The sequence below is a fragment of the Manis javanica genome, chromosome 2 (assembly GCF_040802235.1).
Source record: "Manis javanica isolate MJ-LG chromosome 2, MJ_LKY, whole genome shotgun sequence".
Classification (NCBI taxonomy): domain Eukaryota; kingdom Metazoa; phylum Chordata; class Mammalia; order Pholidota; family Manidae; genus Manis; species Manis javanica.
In genome coordinates this window covers 198897542-198919646 of record NC_133157.1, presented here as the reverse complement: position 1 = coordinate 198919646, position 22105 = coordinate 198897542, and the positions used below count along the sequence as shown (strand labels likewise).

General features: G+C 37.9%; 1 long non-coding RNA gene across 1 annotated transcript in view; it reads left to right on the top strand.

Moving 5' to 3' along the window:
* LOC118971012 (uncharacterized) overlaps positions 1-22105 on the top strand; it is a 274439-nt gene that overhangs the window by 120662 nt on the left and 131672 nt on the right. Inside the window, exon 3 of the long non-coding RNA XR_012124201.1 lies at positions 17919-17965. This is a non-coding gene — a long non-coding RNA (uncharacterized lncRNA). The remainder of the gene's footprint in view (positions 1-17918; positions 17966-22105) is intronic.

Below are 22105 nucleotides of genomic sequence, written 5' to 3'. Positions count from 1 at the left end.
ACCCCTAGTGGCTTGTGCTGGGCAGCTGCATGCAGACGGGGCCTCTGATTCTTGCCCGGCCGCTGTGGAGTTAACGTCTGCTGTTGCTGTGGGCATGGCCAGCTTCAGGCTGCTGCTCCAATATGGCGGAGCGGCATCAGAGTGGAAACAGGCGGGAGGCTGTTTATCACCTTGAGGGGCCTCTGAGCTGCACTGCTGCCCTGGGGGTTGGGGCGTCCGGAGGTCCCCAAGATTCCCAGTTACTGGGCTGATTACGCCAGGGCCCTTCCATCCAGCTGTAAGGCCCCTGTCCCTTTAAGATTTCAAAGGGCACACGCTTTTCTTTTGTCCCAGGGGTGCCAGCTGCAGGAACCCGCTCAGAGGTCTTACTGTCCTTTTTCACTAGTATCCATCACCACACATACTATGTGTCTGTGCTCCAGTGTGGATGGCTAGGGCTGGGTGTTTAGCAGTCTTGGGCTCCCTCTCCCTCCCTGCTCTGACTCCTCTCCTCCTGCCAGGAGCTGGGGTGAGGGGCACTTGGGTCCTGCTGGGCTGCAGCTTTTATCTTACTCCGTTCACAAGGCGCTGGGTTCTTGCAGGTATAGACGTAGCCTGGCTGTTGTCCTATATCTTATGGTCTCCCTCTTTTAGGGATAGTTGTATTTGTTGTATTTTCAAAAATATATATGGTTTTGGGAGGAGATTTCCACTGTTCTACTCATGATGCCATCTTGGCTCTGCCCACCTGTTGCATTCTTATATACTAAAAACAAACTAGCAGAAAGAGAAATGAGGAAAACAATTGCATTTATAACTGCATCAAATAGAATAAAATACCTAGGAATAAATTTAACCAAGGAGGTGAAAGACCTGTACTCTGAAAACTATAGGAAACTGATGAGAGAAGTTAAAGAAGTCACAAATAAATGGAAATATATCCCATGATCATGTATAGGAAGAATTAATATTGTTGAAGTGGCCCTCCTGTTCAAAGCAATTTACAGGTTCAGTGCAATCCCTATCAAAATGCAAACAGCATTTTTCAGAGAACTGGGACAAATAGTTCTAAAATTCCTATGGAACCACAAAAGACCCTACATAGCCAAAGCAATTCTGAGATAGAAGAATAAAGCAAGGGTATTAAACTCCCTGACTTCAAGCTATACTGCAAAGCTACAGTGATCAAAAGAGTATGGTACTGGCACAAGAACAAACAAATAAATGGAACAGAATAGAGAATCTAGATATAAACCCAGGTATATATGGTCAATTAATATATCATAAAGCAGCCATGAATATATAATGGGGAAAGATAGTCTTTTCAATAACTGGTGTTGTGAAAACTCGACAGCTACATGAAAGAAAATGAAACTAGATTACTGTCTAACTCCAGATAAACTCGAATTGGATCAAAGACCTAACTGTCAGACATGAAACCATAAAACTCTTAGAAGAAAACATAGGCAAAATCTCTTGAACATAAGCATGAGCAATTTTTTTCTGGATAAATCTCCCCAGGCAAGTGAAACAAAATCATAAATGAACAACTGGGACTACAACTAAAAAGCTTCTGTACAGCAAAGGACATCATCAACAGAACAAAAAGGCAGCTTACAATATGGGAGAATATATTCATAAATGATGTATCTGATAATGTTGTTAACATCCAAAATATATAAAGGGCTCACATGCCTCAACATCCAAAAACCAAATAACCCAATTAAAAAATGGGTGGAGGATCTGAACAGACACTTCTCCAAAGAAGAAATTCAGATGGCCAACAGGCACATTAAAAGATGCTCCACATCACTAATCATCAGAGAAATGCAAATTAAAACCACAATCAGATATCACCTCACACCAATTAGGATGGCCACCATCCAAAAGAGAAACAACAACAATGTTGGCAAGGATGTAGAGAAAGGGGAACCCTCCTACACACTGGTGGGAATGTAAATTAGTTCAACCATTGCGGAAAGCAGTATGGAGGTTCCTCAAAAAACTAAAAATAGAAATATCATTTGACCCAGGAATTCCACTCCTAGGAATTTACCCTAAAAATGCAGGAGCCCAGTTTGAAAAAGACATATGCACCCCTATGTTTATTACAGCACTATTTACAATTGCCTAGAAATGGAAGCAACCTCAATGTCCATCAGTAGATGAATGGATAAAGAAGATGTGGTACATATACACAATGGAATATTATTCACCCATAAGAAGAAATCAAATCCTACCATTTGCAACAACATGGAGGGTATTATGCTCAGTGAAATAAGCCAAGTGGAGAAAGACAAGTACCAAATGATTTCACTCACCTGTGGAGTATAAGAACAAAACAAAAACTGAAGGAACAAAACAGCAGCAGACTCATAGAACCCAAGAATGGACTAACAGTTACAAAGGGAAGGGACTGCGGACAATGGGTGGGAAGGGAGAGATAAGGGGGAAAAAGGGGCATTAGGTTTAGCACACATAGTGTAGGGGGGGCAGGGTATGGGGAAGGCAGTACAACACAGCGAAGACAAGTAGCGATTCCATAGCATCTTACTATGCTGATGGACAGTGACTGTAATGGGGTATGTCGTGGACTTGGTAATGGAGGGAGTCTAGTAACCATAATGTTGCTCATGTAATTGTACATTAATGTTACCAAAATAAAAAATAAATTAAAAAATAGAATAAAAAAAATATGGGAGGAGAGCTAGGATGGGGCAAACAATTTGTTTTTCCCACATGCATCTCCCTGGACTTCCTCCAGATGTGGTGTTTGGGTTCTAAGTGAGCATCTGAGAGGACGTGGTGGAAGTGTGTGACACGTGCATAACCCAGCAGCCTCGGAAGTTGTATGCTGTCATTTCTGATACATTCTACTGGCAAAGGTTGCCCAAAGACCTGCCTGGGTTCACAGGGTTGGAACAGAGACTTCAACTCTTGATGGAAGAATGGCATGATTCTAGGAAAGTATGTGGTGTGGGAGATACTGTTGCTACTGTCATAGGAAAACAGTTGGCTGCAATTTGGGCTAGGGAAATCCTTGCCCTCTTCATATGTAAACTGTAGTGGCTATAATTGGCTTTGTCCTCTGAGTTTCCTCAACTGGTTCTTACATTTTCAGCTCTTAATCTCTGGCTCACTTTACTTTCACCTTTGATTCCTTATCATTTTATTTTGTGAGGCCCTTTGGGAAAAAATTTGAACTTGATCTCCATCAGGGTTAAAGTGATTATAGAATTCGAATCACAAAGACTTGAGAGTATGACACAAAGAATATTGGGTTTTTGAGAGTTTTTGATTATATAAATTTGAGGAATTGTCAAAAGAATTGTGAGCATGCCACACATGTAACCTTGTAGACATTTCTAACTGTGGAATGAACACAAGAATCTTGAGCTGTCTCCAAATTCTTTTGGGAGTTCAAGGCAAGCCCTACCCCACAAAAGTTAATTCTATGCCATGTTAAATCTGTGGACTAGAAATACCCTATTTCAAGTTCTATGCCTTTAGTTTTGAGAAATTCCTTTTCTTTCTTGCACCAAGACTCCCTTTTCTTCCCCCCAGCCCAGTCTCTGCATCCAGCCAACTATAACTTTGATGGGTCTTCAGATAATGTAGAAGAATAAAAGATAAGTCTGTCTTACAGAATCTGAAGAAGCTTCACTGTCTTCAAAACTCAACCCTGTATCATTGGAATAAGCCAGATCATGTATGTCTCAAGTTAAGTTCAAAGGAGCAGACTTTGACAGAACTTGATATAAAGTAAGAATTTTCACTGCTCAAACGTCACCATAGTAACCACGTCCTAAAACATGTAGCTGCTGTTATCAGAAATGAATTTGCAAAAATAGCCTTTAATCCCTAAGTGGGTTTCATGTAAGTGGTTTAGTGGCTCATGATATCCATGGGCCAATTAGCACTTGAGAGCACTTGTTTAGATAGGTCAGCAAATTCCTGATATCAGAGATATTGCTTAGTACTCTCCATGTCTTAAGACTAGTAAGTAATGTCAACCTAGCCAATGTGAAGATGGTATAGAATTTCAGCTCCGTTTATCTACGCTCCAACTGGAAAAGGACTGGAAATAACAATACTGTATTAAAATAAGATAGTGAAAGAACCACTGTCCAAAGGGAAAGGTGTACATGGCAAGGTGGATGCTGGCATAGTCTCAGGCTGAGCACAGTGCCCTCACATATAGATAATCAGCATGTATTTCTTAAATAATGAAATGAAGGAAAGAATTGGTATTATGTTACAAAATGAAGCTAGAAAAATTACATAGAATGAATAATGGATGCCTTAGCACTGTGACATTGTTCTCTATATTAAGCATTAAGATATTCATTATTGTTTGGTATTTCTCTAGGAGCTATGGTTTTTCTTAACAGATTATTGGCATTTTGAAGGAAAGACCAGCTTAAAATCTTTTGATTGGACTCATTATGTTGGATAGATTGATGAGTTCTAGAAAGACTGAATTTTGTTTGTGGTTTAATTTCAAATAATCCTCATTTTTGGTTTAATAGCACCTGGACAGCATTTTAGATTTTGTTCTTCTTGTGTCTGATTACTTAATTGCTGGTTTCAGGTAGGCTCAGCAAACAAATTTTGTAGGCAAGTAAAGGAAGTTGTTAAGTTTGTTTTTCAACTCATTTCTAAACAGAGGGTGGGGAAGTGCAGTTGCAAGAATAATAAAAGTGATGAAAAAAATCCTTGTGCAGTGCTTTCCCAAGGCACTTGGGATACTTTGAAGATATTAATTAATACTTGTTAAAGTCCTGTGGGGTAGAAAGGGGGCAAGAATTATTAACTTGTTTTATAGGGGAAATGAAGCAAGAGAGCTTTCATAAACTCCCTTGTATCAAGCGGTAATTATGTAAAAGAATCAAGTATTAAGCCTCAAACTCCTTTTTCTCAGGGTCTTGCTCACCACAGCACAAGTAAGATTGTTTCTGAGTCACAATCTTCAGTGAATTTCGGCAAGCCTACTGCTTATCTTCACACCTTGCTCCGTATGTCGGGTGTCGGGTGTTCTACTCCCTTCTTACACCGTTCACCCAAGCCCTCTACGTCCTGCGTCTCAGCAGATGGAGTTACCTCCAGCTGCGCAGAGATCCACATAGAGTGAACTTTCAACCTTCCTGCTGTCTGATTCAAAATATATTTTTATCTTCACTCATTTTCTGCTCATTCCTCTTCCAGGTTTCAGAGTCTCATTGCCTTTAAAAGTCAAGTCTCTCTACCCTCTTCTGGGTTCCATGTATCACAGCCTTTCGGCAGGGGAAGGGGACTTTCTGTCACCCGACACCCCCTCCCTTGTGTCTTAATCTCTCTTACCCCCTTAGCTCTTTCCTGTCAAGCTAAAATCAGGCTCAAAACTCTCCTTTCCTAAAAATACTTTTCCTTGGCCCTGTTTTTCTTTCATGCGACTTCCCTATCTCTCTTCCTGTGATTGCTCAGTTTCTGAAAAGAGCGGCCTGTGTTCTTACCGACTCTTCTCAAAGATCATTTGGCTGCTCTTGTTTTCCTGAGAGGCAGCAGGAGCTTTGGAACCAGACTGCTTGGGTTCAGTCCATGAGAGTAAGACTGGCCTTATCTCCACTCTGCTGTTCACTGGAAAATTGTAATAATTGCTTTAATACTGCCTTTTCAAGCACTGATTTACACCATTCTGTAGTTAATAGCAGGTCTGCTTGGGGAGACATCTCATTTGCTTTTATTTTCAAATTTGAGCTCACTTCTGAAAGACTTCTCTTCCTATGGAATTCAGTTGAGCTTATATGTTGTTCAGGAGCATGATTTACATTTTTGAAATTTAGATTTTTTATTCTAATTGGAAATGAGGAAAAGACAAAGAAAAACCACTACCACAAAGAGGAAAATATATCTACGCATAATGGCTGGCTACAATTCACAGCACTTCAGCCTTTTCTATTAAAAAACCTCTATAAACTGAATGGGATAATCATTTAGGTCTGTGGGAAAGCAATTTTTGTTAGACTTTAAGATAAGGATAAGGCAATATTACTTTACCAGTAACCTGAAGGTCCTACACTTGGCTTAAAATCAGTGATTCGATGGATAAGAGAGGTAGGTCTAAATATATCATGGAGATTGTTGTAAAATAGAGAGTGAGCTCTGATTGAGAGGATATAGAAGAAACCAAAGGGTTCACAATAGTTATTGGTAGTAGTTCTCTATGTGAATAAAGCACCATTATGTTACAATGAAATTTGATGACACTTGTAACAAGACTGTCAGTCTAAAGATACAAATAACCCAAGAGGACTTTACCTCCTGCCTTTAGCTGGTCATGACCAGAGAGATATTTATTCTCAACAAACATTTAGGGAACACTTTCAAGCTAGACAGTTGGAGGCAGGAGTGAATAACGTAACTCTTGTTTTGAAGGAGTGCACAATCTAGGGCACGAGACAGATAGATAAACACACAGTCTGCAAGTGATAAGTGCTGTGATTCAGGTTTCCCTGAAGGAGTGATGAAATCATACAGATGGAAGGAACAGGGCAGGCATCCCCGTGGAGTTGCTGATGGAGCAGCCCTTAGGGAGGAGTGAGCCCAGGGCAGAGGACTGGGAGTGGAAAGGTATTCCGGGAGAGAAAGAATGGGGAAATGCGGGGAACAAAGAGTCAAAGAGGGGAGGCTTGTAAGGTGGGGCTGGTAAAGTAGGTCAAGTCTGGATCAAAATTAAGTAATGTTGAAATAATACCAGTGGCAATAAAAGTAGGGGTGAGAAAACACAAATAAAGAGGTAAGCATTGCAAATATAAGGCCCTGGCTGGGAATCGGAAATGTAAACCGTGACTTAAAAGCCCCTGGGAAAGGGACTATAAACCAGACAGCAAGCGGGTCTGAGTGACCCTGACCAAGCGCAGTAATTCCAAGCCCAAAGCTCTTTAAATGGCCTATAAGGCTCCAGATTTCAGTCCTGGTCTCTAGTATTCTATGTTCTTACATTTCAAGGGAAGCCCACTTTCCACTTATGTTTATTTTTGTCTTCAGTCCTTATGACCTACTGCAGGGCAGTGCTGACCTGATGTGCCTCTTAGGAAGCTTGTTTGGTTTGGTCTCTCTGTATTCCTTCTAGTCACAAGGAGAGATGTGTAATGCTCCAGGCTTGGCTTTGTAGGGAGATGTCTGGAGTGACTGTATTTCTACCCTGTTCCTTGAATTTTCCTGTGGATGTTACAGCTTATTGAAGTGATACCTGAAGCTTTCATGATCTCAAGTAGCTCACCTTTGTAAAAGAACTTTCACAATAAAACTGGCTGTTTTATAAAGGAATAGGCAGTGTTTATAAAAAAACAAAGAACTACTTCTTTACCAATATTACAGGGTCTGGAGCAACTTCTCAAACAATTCTTGGCAATTCTTTTTAAACATGGCACTGAAAATGAAAAAAAATACAGCTTCTGAGATGGTTGTTTCTTTTCTTTTCTTTTTCCTGTTTTATATTTGCTCTGTTGAAATTTAGAGTTAAGAGCAAAACAAGAGAGGAAGTACTATTTGCTCAGTCTGTTATGTTCTGTTTATTTTCACTATGTTACTTCACATATGTAACATACACAGCAAGGCAGGAGGTGTTATTATCCCCATTTTCTAGAGGAGGAAACCAAGAACCAAAAAGATTAAATCATTTGTACAAAAGCAGAGAATTATTGAAAGAGCTGTGATTTGAGGTCTTGCCTATCTGATTCTAGAGCTTCAACTTTTCCCACAATACCAAGTTATAGAAGGCTGGAGCTTCTTATGCTCACAGGACTCTGTCCTTCCTCCCTTGTCAGTAAAAATGTTATACTTTTCATTAAAGTAAAATACACACACAGAGAAGTGCATGTGTACCTTAAGGGTATAGCTTCATAAATATAGACTGATGACAGACGGAACACATCCATGAATCCCAGATCAAGCTTCCAGATTAAGACACAAAGGATCATTAACATCCCCAAATGTCCCCTCTTGTTCCTGCCCACTCATGAGTAATTACTATCCTGACTTCTACTATATGAATCTACACATAGATTCATATGGTCTCCTGTTTCTGGCTTTTTTAGCTCAACATTTGTTTGTGAGATTCATGCATAATACTGCAAGTCATTGAAGATTTTTATTCTCAATGAAGTATTGTATTCCAGTGTATGAATAAACCATAATTATTCATGCTTTTGTTGCTGAGAAATTGAATACTGTCCTGTTTTGGGGCTTGTAGTAGACAGAATAATGGTTCCCCAAAGATACCCTCATCTGAATCCCTGTGAATATGTAACTTTGCATGGCAAGAGGGACTTGGCAGATGTGATGTAGTTAAGGATCTCGAGATGGGGAGATTTTCCTAGATTGTCCAGGTGGCCAAATGTAATTGCAAGGGTCCTCATAAGAGGGAGGCATGAGAGTCAAAGTCAGAGAGGAGATATGATGATGGAAGGAAAGGTTGTAGTGATTCCTTTTAAAGATATGTGTTGACGATGTGATCTAAGGATGGTGGCTAGCCTCTAGAAGCTGGAAAAGGCAAGAAAACAAATTCATACTTTGCTCCTCCAGAGGGAATGTAGCTATGCTGACACCTTGATTTTAGAACATAACACCTGTTTGCACTTAATGACTTACAAAACTGTAAGATAGCACATTAGTGGTCTTTTAACTCATAAAGTTTGTGGGAATTTGTTGCAGAAGGAACAGGAAATGATGACAGGACTATTACGGGTAGAGATACTATGAAAATTCTAGTACATGTATTTTGGTGAAAAGATGAATACAGTACTGTTGAGTATATATCCATGGGAAGGAGACTACTGAGTCATAGGATATGCATGCTTCAGCTTTAGTTGATAATGCTAAATAAGTTTTGAAAGGTGATTATACCAGTACATACTCCCCACTTGAAGGGATGAGTATTCTGGTTGCTTTACATCTTTACCAACATTTGAAGTTTGCTGTTTTCATTGCAGAAATTCTGAGACTTGTGTAATGGTATCACTTTATAGTTTTAATTTCGTTTTCCTTGGTAACTAACAAGGTTGAGTATTCTTTCATGTATTTATTGGCCATTTGAATTTTGTAAAGTTGTTGTTCAAGTCTTCTGTCCATTTTTTCTCTCTCCAGGGTTATGTGTCTTGATTATTTATGCTGTAGAATTCCATTCAGTTTCACTTTCCTCAAATTGTACTCAGTGCTTCAAAACTATCTTTCATGTCCTTTCCCATTTTCCTAACTCTCATTTCAAGTTCCCCCAAAGAAGTAAGTACATCATAAAGCTGATTCAGACATAGTCATGTCTGTTAGAAGTTTGCAATTAGCTCTTTAAGAGCTTTGCAATTTTAAAAGAGGAATCTGAGTCTAATTTCTTGACTGTGCTAGCATCTATGCAACCTCTCTTTATGCAGAATTGCATCATAAGGCCTAGCAGCTCTGCATTTAGTCCACTGGGGGCTTTACATTGAAAAGCAAAATCTACCACACAGCCTCTCTTCTCTAGCCAAATTAAACTGTTAGTAAGGAGTTTGAAAGCTCAATGGTTTATGGACTTCAGGCTTGGTGGGAGACACCAACTTAAGGTATTCCTTTATTTTAATTCCAAGGTTATACTACTTGTGTTGCCTTCAATAAGGAAATCTTAAAGCATTCCATATTTATCATTAAATATACACATTGTCACTTACATGTGCATGCTTTTAATTTTAAATTAACCCTGTAAATAGACTTTTTTTTTTGATGTACAGTTCTTTGAGTTTTAACACACATAGCTTCATGTAACCATTGCCACAATTGGGTTAGGGAAGAGTTCCATTATCCCAAACAACTTACTTGTGCTATTCCTTTAAAATGATATTCTCCTCCTACCTATAACCCCTGGCAACAACTGATCTGTTCTCCATCTCTTTTTGGAAATGTCATACAATGAAATTTTATAGTATGTAGTCTACAACTGGTTTCTTTCAAGCAGAATAATGCCTTTGTGATTCATCCAAGTTATTGCATATTTTAATAGTTTGTTTTTTCATATTGATCCTTTTTCTTTCCTTTTAATTTTTCCATTCCATTATATGGATGTACCAACAGTTTGTTTGTTTGCATGTGGAGGGACATTTGGATTATTTACATACAGTTTTTGGTGATTTTGTTTCTATAAACTCTTCTGTACAGGTTGTGTGAACCTGAATTTTAATTACTCTAAGGCAAATGCATTAACTTTATAAGAAGCTGTCAAACTGCTTTCCAGAGTGTCAGTACTGATTTGTTCTCCCATCAGTAATGCATGAGTATCCCAGTTACTCTGCATCCTAACCAGCTCTTGGCATTATCAGTGTTTTTTATTACAACCATTCTAATAAGTGATTGGTGATATTTCTTCATGGTTTTAATTAGATTTTTCCTAATGGCTAATCATGTTGAGCATCTTTTTATGTCTCTTTGGTGAAGTGTCTGTTCATTTTGCCTATTTAAAAAAAATGAATTGTCTATTTTCTTACTAAGCTCTGAGAGTTCTTTATGTGCTCTGGATACAAGTCCTTTTTAGATATATGATTTACAAGTATTTTCTTTCAACTTATTGCTTGCTTTCAAATCCTTATAAAAGTGTCTATCACAAATAAATATTTTTAAGTTTGATGAAGACCAATTTATCATTTTTAAATGGATAGTGCTTTTAGTGTCATGCTTAAGAACCATTTACCTATCACTAGGCCATAAAGGTTTTCTCCTGGAAGTTTTATAGATTTAGGTTTTATCTAGATCTTTGGCCCATTTTGAGTTACTTTTCAGATAACATGTTAATTTACTTATTTTTTGCTTATACATGTCCAGTTGTTCCAAGGTGATTTGTTAAGATTATCTTTTTCTTTTTTTCTTTGAATTATTTTTGAACCCTTGTTAAAACAAGCATAGTTGTGTGGGTAGATTTCTGGACTCTCCATTTTTTCCCCATTGATATATTTGTCTATCCTTTCACCAATGTCATATTCTTTTAATTATTGTGGCTTTATAGTAAGTCTTAAAATTGTAAACATATTCCTGTCCATTTATCTTTCTTAGAATTGTTTTAGCTATTCTAATTATTCTAATTCCTTTGCTTCGTGATATAAATTTTGAAGTCAGCTTGTTTACGTGTTAAAAAAAGTCCTGCTGGGACTTTGATTGGAATTGAGTTAAGTCTATAGTTCAGTTTGGGGAGAACTCATATCTTCACCATGTTGAGTCTTTAAATTCATGAACATGGTATATCTGTCTATTTTGGTCTTCTCTGATTTATATGATTAGCATTTTGTGGTTTCTAGTTTAAAGAGCCTATTTGAATTTTGTTAGATTTATTCCTAAGTACTATCTATGGCAGTGATAGTCTTATGAAATATGTTTCTTAAATAATAAGACTTGAAAGTTAGTAACTTATTAGCCCAAGGGGTATGAGGTATGCAGAAATAAGGATGACTTTCATATTTGGAGGGTGGCTGCTTGTGTGAACCATTGTACTATTTACTAAGACAGATGATTCAGAAAAAAAAAAGAGAATGAGGGGAGGCATCTGAGTTTCAGGTGCCTGTAAGGACAACCAGGTGGAGATGTCGATGAAGAAATTGAAAATATTGGTGTGGTAAGCAAGTATAGTCAGGGGTATAGATTCAGGAGTGCAAAAGACATCTGATAGTTACCTACCCAGCATTATATGCCCCTTCCTCCCTTTCTAAGAAATATCAAGTTTTATTTCATGTGGCCACCCCTCCCCCATCTAGTTCATGTCTTTTGGAGGAGGTTGACATTTTAATCAGCTCTGGTACTGAATTAGCCTCAACCAATCTGGTGCATTCTCCAAGGACTGCCCTACCTCCTGCTCCACACTCTTCTTTTTCCTTCTTTCCTTCCTTTCTCTTTCTCTTTATCAAAGGAATATATATTCTTTTGTTTTTTCATTCCTTCGTTCTTTTCTTCCTTCTCTTTACAATCTGTGGTGTTCTGGTTGGTACAGGGAGTTGTTAAGAATTGTGAAGAGTCTGATATTTTATTATACTTTCAAATTAAGAAGTTAGCTTGCCACAGTTCCATGGATCATGGATGATGAAAGAAGATTGTAACTCCTGGGTCAAAATGAAGGACAGTTTGTTACTCACAGCCATAACAGTAGCCAGAGTATCATCATGGTGTGTATTGCTTCCCATAGCCCTGGTTCCAACCAAACTTGAAGAGACTCCAGTAAGCACCATACACTCAGTGGGTTGCATTACAAGGATGGATGTCTGAGCTTGGGAAACCCAAATCTCTTATAACAGGCAATAGGCATGGCTGCCTTTGTGCAGGAGAACACCATCTCTTTCAAGCCTATGAGTGAGCATATGCTTTTTATCCAGAAGTGTACACACATCTGTTTCGAGTCTGCTCTATATTAAAATGAAAGTTTTAGACAAGAGACAATTAATGCCTTACTTCACAGGACATAAAAGAATGTGAAAAACCCATAGAGAATATTCTCCCAACAGGGGTCATCAGTATAGATAATCCATTCAGGTTGACTATACAGCAGGCCACATGCAGTATAGGAACCGAAACCCAGGGGCCAGTAGTGTCTTAGGAGTAGACAGAGGAAGAGGAGACCTTTGGGAAAACTGAGAAGGGGTGGCCAGATGAGGAGGAGGAAAACCAGAAACCAATGGTTTCATGAGGAAGGAATGGACACCAATGCCAAATGCTTTATAGAGGCCAAGTTAGATGTACAATTATATGCAATTACAAAATAACTTCATCAAGTGGGGTGGAGTCCAGATTGCAGCGAGCTGAGGAATGAGGAGGTGGAGGCAGTGAGAAGAGATGCTACTTTCAAGAAGTTTGGCCCACTGAAGGGTGGACTCTCTGCCAGGCACATGAAAGGGATGACAAAATAGGGGTTAGTTTCTTTTTCAAAGGTTTCATTGCTCTGTGTGAAAGAAAATACATCATGTCTCTCTGTATATACGGCTGAGTGTCATCTATATGGATGCATAGCACAACACTCAGTCAAGGTTTCATACTCTCCAGCATTCAGGTGCAAAATGACAATATGGGACAGATACAGAATCATTCTATCATTTGGATTAAATATTGGTTGTGGAAAGGGAATCGGCTATGGAGTCAAACTGACTTTTATTCACATACAGACTATAAAATTTATTATCTGGGGATTGCTCATTTCTTCATCTTTAAAATACAGCTAATAATAGTCATAATTTTTAAAAAGTAGAACCCCTAAACTGCTTTGAGGATAAGGACTAAGACCTCAATAGAATTAGTTATATTAATTGTTATAGAGGTAGTAGTGACAGTTTGGGACTTGAGATTTAACTCATATGCTGCCATTTACCCTGGCATCACAGAGGGGAAGGAAAAAATATCCTTACCACTGGACCTAATGTGTCATTATCACTCTCAGACAAGCTTGTGAGCCAGTTCTGCCAGGCCTGGTTATTAGTTACTTTAACTTCAGCTTTCACAATAAAATTACTATTTTATCCTTTAAACTCATTAGACAAACTCTTTATTCTTTATTCACCTTGGATAAAGCATCCTTCATTCATAGAAGATATTTGTAGCTTACCAGAAGTATAATAGTAATGCTTGCTATGCCAGTTTTATGCATTTCTGCAATTTTTTCCACCCCTCAGGCCAGTGGGAGGACTGGGAACAAAATCAACAATTTAGAGGCCTTTTTAGGCAGTGGATTAGTTTTTTATTATTTAACATATAAAAGTAATTTTGCTAAATTGAAATTAAATGCATTGTTCTGGGGCATTTATGACATCTCATTTAAAAAACTGCTGTGAATCCTTTAGAGAGCACTGATTTGTGACTACCAGGCTGAGTCATGAATGGTACTTAGCAAGTAACTAAAAGGACAAATATAATATATATTTGAGTTATTATAAATGTAATTTAAAAACTTGATTTTCAGTTTTACATTTCTAATATATAGAAATAGGTTTAATTTTTGAGTGTTGGTCTGATAGTGTATGACCTTGATAAACTTACTTGTTAGTTTTAAGAACTTTTTGGAGATTCTTTGAGATTTTCAATTTAGACAGTCATGTATTTCTTCTGTGATTAGTGATAGTTTTTCTTTTTTCCTTTGCAATCTTTATGTCATTTATTTCCTTTTCTTGAATTATTGCAATGGCTGGGACTTCCAGGATAATGTTGAATAGCAGCGACAAGAGTGTAAATCTTAATCTTGTTCCTGATCTAAGTAGAACACTATTCAGTTTTTCACCATTAGGCACATTGTTAGCTGTCAATTCCTTACATATTCTGTTAATCAGGAGGAAGAAGTTCTTTTTTATTTCCAGCTTACTGGGAGGTTTTATCATTAATGGATGTTAAATTCTGTCATTTCTGTATCAATTTATATAAGCATTTCATTTTCTCACCAGCTTTAGACAGTTAAGAGAGTAGATTACATTAATTTTCAAATATAGAACCAGCCTTGCATTGCTAGGATAAACCACAATTGGTCATGGTGTGTTATTTTTTAAATATATCATTGGATTTAATTTACCAACATTTTGTTGAAGATTTTTGCATCTGTATCCATGAAAGATACTGGTTCACAGTATTCTTTTTTTGTACTGTTTTTATTTGATTTATTATTAGAGTAATGCTGGCCTCATAAAATGTGTTGGGAAGTGTTCCTTCTATTTTCTCAAAGACTTTGTGTAGAGTTGGAATTTGGTGGAATTCATCATAGGAACTATCTAGGCCTGGAGATTTCTTTTTTGAAGATTTAAAAATTGTGTATTCAGTTTCATTTATAACTATAGAACTATTTATGTTATTTATTTGGGTGAGCTTTGATAATTTTTAGGTTTTAAGGAGTTGTTTCCCTTTATATAAATGGGCAAATTTATTTGCATAGAGTTATTCATAATATGCCCTCATTTTCCTTTTAATAGCCATGGGCTCCGTATGATATTTCCTGTTTTATTCCTGATATTGGTGATTTGTGACTTCTTTTTTTCTCTGTCAGTCTTGGTAGATGTTTATCAATTTTAGTAATCTTTCAAATGACCAGTTCTTTGATATGCTGTTATTTTTTAAAATTACCTCATTCCTCTTTGATTTCTATTGTTTTAAAGTGGAAGCTTAGATTATTTAATTGTCATCTGTATTTTTTTCTAATGTAAGAATTCGATGCTGTAATTTCCTTTTTAAGCACTGCTTTAGATATATCACACAAATTTCGATATGTTGTATTTTCATTTTTGCTCAGTTCAAAATATTTTCTAGTTGTTCTAATTTTCCTTTAGGATCCTTTTGACCCATAGATTGTTTAGAAATTAATTTTAAGTTCCAAGAGTGTAGAGACTTCTGTGTTATATTTCTGTAATTAATTTTGAGTTTAATTCAGTTATGATCTGAGGATATACATGATGTGATCCCAGTTCATTTAAACTTGAGGTTTGTCTTATGATCCTGGTGCTTTTTCTCTTGGTGAATGTTCCATGTTACTTTGGAAAGAATGTCTATTTTTCAAGACATTTTGGGATCAATTATCTGCTATTATTGGGTGGAGTTCTGTATACAACTAGATCCAGTTGGTTGAAGGTGTAGTTCAGTTTTATCTGAAATCAGCCTTGCTGATTTCCTGCCTACTAGTTCTGTCTAATATAAGAGGAATCTTGAAGTCTCCAGGTTTAATTGTATATTTATCTATTTCTCCTTTCAGTTCTGCCAATTTTTGCTTCATGTATTTTGAAGCTCTGTTATATGCATGCACATTTAGAATTGTTATTCTTCTTGGTGAATTGACACTCTTATCCTTCTATGATGCCTCTTTTGGTACATGGTTTAACTTAACTTCTACATCTTTATGTGGAATCTGAGAAAAATAAGTCTAGGGCATCATGGATTCTTGAATGTAGACTTAGTCTTGACTTTAGTACACCCTTTCTACAAGGCTAATTTGTAAAGGTCTTGACTCCTTTAATGTTAGCTGAACCAATATTACTTGCTTGGCTATATCTTGAACAAAGAAAAGTTAGAAGAGCTTATCATTGAAAAACTTCTAGTCCAGTGAAGCATAAACATCAGCTCGGGCACATGGGTTGTTGCCTCTTCTCTAAAACTGTATGGTAGGAATTAATCTGCTTTTGAAGGGCTTAGTTTCAGTTTATGATTCTGAGTGGATGAAGACTGCTTCCAGGATTCTTGCCGAAGAGTTTTCTCTGCTTTGGTTGTCCTTCCTCTCTGCTTATGAGGAAACAGGCACTGTTTCTAGGAGAGAGGATATCTGTCTCTTGCATAGAAGGCCAAAAAGATGAGCTGAGACCAAAGGAGGCATGGAGAAATGAGGAAAGCCAAAGCCTAAGAAAGAATTTTTCCTTTCCCAGCAGTCTTATGTTTGGTCCCTCAGTTCCTCTGCATTTCTGATAGACTAATACGACAGTCTCAGCCTGTTCTGCCTAAGTACTCATGGCTCTGCATTGGAAATCTCACAGTGCCAATTGTCTCTGAAGCAACCTTTCCTGTTTCCAGTCTGCTCTGTATTAGGAAACGACTATTGGAGAGTAGCATGGGCATGCAGTAAGAAGTTAGTAAGACAGGAGAAAGTACAAAGTCCCTGAAAACATTTCTCTTCTGTCAAGTTACTTATGCTTCAACTAAAATAGTAAATGATCACCAAATTGAATACCACCCTGAAACTCATTGTCACCATTAAAGTGTTATGGATTAACTGTTTAAATTAAATATTTATAATGTTTATAGCATTAGCATAGCTCTTGAATGACTTACGGACTTGTATTCACTCCAGAACAATGTATTACCGTCCACATAACAGAAATGCCATTTTTTGCAATTTGTGCAAACTATAAATCAAGACATTATTACTTAGAGGCATGTTGGCTGTGGCTATACTGCATACTCCTGTGTTTGGTAATGGTATGTGTTGGGGGGTGGGAGGAATAGAGAGAGAGATTTTAGCCTCCTTTTGAGTACTTGCAAAAATTTCCAGGAAAATTAATGGTAGTTGCTGTCTCCTTATATTGCAAAGTGACATCTCTGTTCAAATGTTCCTCGGGGTCTCAGACAGGTACTGACCAGTCTCAAATAATCAAACTTTGAATGTGGCTTTTAAATTGAGGAATTGATAGTGCACATTCTACAAGGTGGTAGGATCCTTCTGCAGAGGTTCCAACCCTGGCTGTAAATAAGTCTAGGGCATGATGGATTCTTGATTTTGAAGGGCTTAGTTTCAGTTTATGATTCTGAGTGGATGAAGACTGCTTCCAGGACTGGAACCAACTGGGAGGTGGGATAGACTTTTGGATAGCACTGATGCCTGTACCAAATTCCAAACAATTATAATAAAAAAATTTTTTAAAGCCATCCAGATAATTTTAGCATGCAGCTAAGGTTAATAACCTGTGCTCTGTAGAATAGGAAGAGGAAGAAAATAGAGAGTATAAAGGAAGGATTATTATAGGCTGTAATTTTCTCAAATTAAAATGGAAATGTATTTTGGGGATTTCAGATACAAGCAAATCCACAAGATGCTGCCTAGAGTATTTCTGTGGACACTTTGAAAAGTGAGAAAAGATAAAATTAAGGGTGCCTGACAAGAAGTGCTTAATAAATCCTTATTCCTCTTTAAAAATGCAGATAACTAATAGAGACCCACATATGCAAATAAGCACAAACTAGCCTTGCATAAAACTTTGTCCGCTTGGCTTGACCCTTCATTCAGTGCTTCCCTTTTACTATCATGGCACTGGGAGAAAATAATGTTTGGTCTGCACAAGTGAACAAGGCTGTAGCACAGCTGCCCCAAGGCCTGAGAAGTCAGAGTCTGGTGGAAAACAGATGGGACTGTTTGTCCCTGGGAGACTGGACAGTTGGCAAGATTGCTAGGTATTTATTGACCAGAGTGCACCCCCTCAAGATTATTTTCATTTTACTTACAGCACCAACGAGACCCTGGAAGCCAACGAGATGACTGCCAGCATAAAAGGTAATAGTAAGAGTTACAACTTGTTGAACAAATACTATGTGCATCTACTATGCTAAAGTGCTTTTCATATGTCAGTTTCTTGAATTTTTCTGATTGCCTTGTAAGGTCGGCATTATTCCTACATCCCATTTTCCAGATGAGGAATCTGAGATCAAGAATGAGTGACTTGTTACTCCTGTCCTCCTGTCCTCCTGACATTCTGTGCCACCTCAAGTACTTCATCTTCTCTATTCTATCCACTTTCCATCTGCATGCTCCTTCCTGGGTTTGCCAGTGGCGGAGCCTTGTAAGGTATATTCTACCCCAGATTTTAGCTGTCTTCAACCTCCTTTTCATTTGTGATTCAGAGCTTGCCTTTTCTTTGTGACCTTCCCTGACCACCATGTTGATCTCCTCCACTTTGGAATCCTGTAGCATTTATAGTAAGCTCTGTTGTACTCACATGTTCTGCCCCATGTGGTTAGTACATTTGTGCTTGTATGTGTGTGTGTGTGTGTTTCATTTTCACAAGCCCATGTCTCATGCTTCTTTGTTTCTCCATAGATGCCTTAATTGTAATAAGGCTCAATAGATATTGGTAATTAATTGATTTTCCAGAGTTGTAAACAATATTTTTTTCCCCTTGAGGAGTGGAATGGAGTGGGGAAGCAATCTACTATAGTGGAAAAGGTGACATTTTGAGACAAGGCAGATCTGGGTTTTAGTTCTGGTTCTGCCGTATCAGTTGTGTGACCATAGGCAAGTCATACAACTCTCAGATCCTCTGTTTTTCTCATCAGTAGTGACACAAAATTATTATCTTGCAGAATAATAATGAGGTAATAATATTATCTTACAGAATAATAACCATTACCTTGCAGAAGAAAATATCTAGGCCAGGACCTGTAATTAGTCTTTGGGAAGTGGTAGCTCTTTTGTAATCATACTATGTATCAAAATTTGTTGCCATTAGAATATTTTATAACATAATTTTGGATGAGTTCTGTTGAAGTGCATCACCTTTGTGCACTTATGTTTGATGTCATGGTGGATGAGGAGTGTTGGTGAGACTGGCAGGGGGCAGGTGGGAAAGCTGGGGATTGAGAAGCATCAGGTAGAGGGTGCAAGGAGTCTTACAAGGTGAGGCCCACTCAGTCACAAAACCCAACCTGGGAGGTCAGTTGGATGGAGCAAAACAGCAAGAGCACTGACCAGGGAGTAAAGACAGCTGGATTTACTGCCTGTCTCTGTTGCAAACCAGCTATGTGACTATGAACTATAGCCAAGTCCATCTATCAAAATGGGCTAAGCCAGTTAAGGATCCTTTTTCTTCTGAAGTCTGCTTTAAGAGGTTGTCACTTTGTTCTCAATCAAAGTCAACAGAAAAGATTCATTGAGAATGACTGAATCATTTCCTTTCATGGGACACCAGTTAGGCAAGGTTTATTAGAGAATGAACCTAAGCAAAATCTCCTTTTTTCTTCTACTTCATGTTCTTCTTTCTCATCATCTATAACTAAAGGGCTTGTTTAATTTATCATCAAATCATCCAAAAGACACTTTTGAGAGTGGAAGGGGATGCGACTGCCAATTAAATTGGAATAACTGGTAATAACTGCGATTTTCCTGGACCAGCCATGATGAATGGCCACACTGCCTCTGACACTTTATTGCACTTATTTTTTCATCTAACTTGCCCATCATTTTGTGCTCTCTTCAGAGAAGGACCATGTCTTAACTCATATCTAGGTCTCCAGCATCCTGTCCAGGGTCTGGAACTCAGTGGGTACTCAGTAGGTGTTTGGTGAATGAAGGAACTCATAAATTAATTAGTTGGGACATATTGGGTGATCTTGAGCAAATCACTTGAGCTCTTGGTGCCTCTGGAAACTGAGTGGTGGACCAATGATTTCAAGATCCTTCCAGCCTCCCAGCCTCTGACTGTTTTCCACCTCCTTGGCAGTTTTCGCTTCCGCTCCTACACTCTCGGATGACTGAGATGTGCTCTGTCAGCACCAGAGGAAAGTCCTGGCCTAGAGTTGGAGCCAATGGTTGGATGGCTGTCAATGTTTGCCTTCCTCTGAGCCCAGGGAAAGATATCTGCATATTGGTGGCAGTCTGAACAGTGGAAAGGAGAAAAAAATTAAGAAAACCATGCTGTGCCTTTCTAATTTATGGTTAGTAAGGAGAGAGAGAGACAGACAGACACATGGATGGAGAGGAGGCTCAGCGGTGCCAAGGGCATAGAGTCAACAGGTGACTGGGATAGGAGGAGCCTCAGACAGCTGTTCACTTAGGGAGCTCTCTCAGCCTGCGCCCGGGGGGAGCTGAGCGCAAGGATTTCTCAGCCTCGGCATGGGAAGGCATTCTTGTCAGTAGAAGCCCTTCAGGGAACCATAACTGCAGTCATATTGAATCATGAACTAGATTAGCCACATTAGTAGAGGTTTAGCTACAATGTATTTCAAAGTTAAAACACAGGCTGTGGCAGTGGTATCAAAACCTATGATTTCTGATGCAAATGAACAGCATGAAAAATGGCCCCTGGCTGCTGAGATAGACAGAGGAATATGTGAGTAAAATAACATGGCAGTTATGTCAAAATTGGAAGAATAACTATATTCCAGAATAGTAAATTATTATCATGGCCCAACTGGTAGAGTAACCCATAAGGTAAGAGAATGTGTTTTTATTTGTACCTGTATAAAATTACATTGTCAATTTTGTTTAGTCCCTCTTTAAAACCTGAACATTCAATTTTGAAAATATGTGTGGAACATAAGGTGACATTTGGAAAAAAAAGCATAATTTTCAAAGAATACTGACTCCATTAGTTCTTACATTACAGATGTCAATGAATTTAACTTTTATAGTGTTGCTAACACATGGAAGGCATAAAATGGACTTTCAACTACCTAGGGCTTTCAATGAAGTCTCAGGGTAGTATCTGAACTTTATAAACTATTTTTTGCGGCATACTGTCGCATTGGGTTTCATGGGCACAAGCTCATGGACCAGAAATCTCTAGCTTCAAGTCCTAGGGCCATTTCTTATTGACTGAGTCGCCTTCTGTAATCTACAGAACTGTTCCAAGCCTAACTTTCCTAATCTTTAGAATGGGGATACTAATACTTACCCTACAGGATCTCATAAAGATTAGAAATAATAATATGGGTTAAGTGTTCAATATAGTACCCTTGATATAGCTAGACACTCTGTATTATTATTATTAAATATCTTATATATGATATGCATCTTTTAAAATTCAGAGTTTTAGGATTGACTCAGAGGTTAAAGCAAATATTGTGGGTTTAGTGTTTTGTTTACATATTTAAATTTTGTACATGTTTGAATTGACTCTGCTGGGGGTTGTTTGTATTATACTGAGTTAACCTTTTCAAATGCTTTCTGAAGTTTTTAACAAACTATAGAATCCTCCCAATCTGCTGGAAAACACAGGTGTATTTCATCTTCTTTTATTAAAATTTATACTAAATATCAGCTACAATACAATTTATTTATTTTGTAATCAATACAATTTATTAAAATTTTATACCTAATGTTAGCTCTCATTATTTATATACACACAGAAATACACACACTGAATAAATAGGTATTTATTTTGATAATTGCATATCTATCTGAGAGAGCAACAAATCAAGGTGGCATAATACAGTTGAGAGCAAGGCTTTGGAGTTAGGCAAACACGGGCTTGATCTGTGGCCTTTCTTATTGCTAGCTGTGTGACCCTAGACTAAGCCTCTGTGTGCCTCAGTTTTCTTATCTAGGAAATGAGAGTATTACCTACTACTGAATTGTTGCAGGGATTAAACAAGTGAAAATATGTGCATGGTTGGCATGGTGTCTGTCACACAGTACCATCTATATAAATAGTACCTGTTGTGAAAAAAACCATTCAGGGCTGGAAACTATAATTTGATCAGAGGGCAGAAATATTTACAGGGTTATTCCATACCTGAAAATCATGTAAATATCCAGATAGTTCTTATGAGATGATTGGAAGAATGGATCTAATTTCTCTGTAGACAATGGGATCTTTTTGGTTTTTTCAAGACTGGATAGGATTATTCATTTGGTGTTTCAATATATTTCTTAGCTCGCAAAAGTCATGGCAGAAAGAAAGCAAAACTGCACATTGTA